Here is an 801-nt window from a genome sequence, read left to right on the forward strand (position 1 = left end):
GAACCAAGGACACCTTGGACACTGCCTGGGTCCACCGATAAAAATGTAAAAATGCTAAGAGCATCCCCAGCAGTCGTATCCATTTTATTGCTAACGGGTGGCTTTGGAAACGACCAGTTGGCAATGGAAACGGAGCTCCCCAACAGCATTGCCAAACGTTGCCAATCAACAGCTGACAGATCAACATTCCGACGATAGCGAGGCGCTCCACTGGTTCCAAGGTGACGCCGTCGACGCCAGCACCGACTAGGCCCTACTCGCGGCCACGCTTAGCGAGAGTCATCAAGGCAGTTCATGACTGTGCGACGGAGCTAACCGCATGTCAGCGGGCGCAGCGACGCCTTGTGTGCAGATATGATTTGCCCAGATCGCTCAATGCGAGTGCCATCAGAGAGGTTCCTGCTACATCTGGGGTCTCTGTGTTGCAGGCATGGCTGTCCTCAACTGTAGAAAACTCCGAGCTGAGTTCTGACGGCGTTTTCATGCCTTGAATGCGTCCATTGCCCGTCGCATGGGCCTTAAAAACGATTGGAAATGCTGGCCGAAGTTTTTAAAGTGGACCGCGATAAAAACGACCAGCGAATTTTTACAAATTTTTAGAAATCAAAACGCCTCTTGGGGAGGTCCGTTTTTAAAAATTGCTATATTTACGTATAAAAACGACTGCTGGGGATGCTCTAACGCTTGGTTCGGTTGGCGTCGTTTGTAAATGGCCTGGACCGCCTGCAGCGCTGCCACATTGCTGGGGCCATCGATGCCATGCCAAGAGAACGTGGGGGACAAACCACCTACAGCCGCGCT

Source organism: Saprolegnia diclina (assembly GCF_000281045.1).
Source record: "Saprolegnia diclina VS20 unplaced genomic scaffold supercont1.8, whole genome shotgun sequence".
In the NCBI taxonomy this organism is placed as follows: Eukaryota; Oomycota; class Saprolegniomycetes; order Saprolegniales; family Saprolegniaceae; genus Saprolegnia; species Saprolegnia diclina.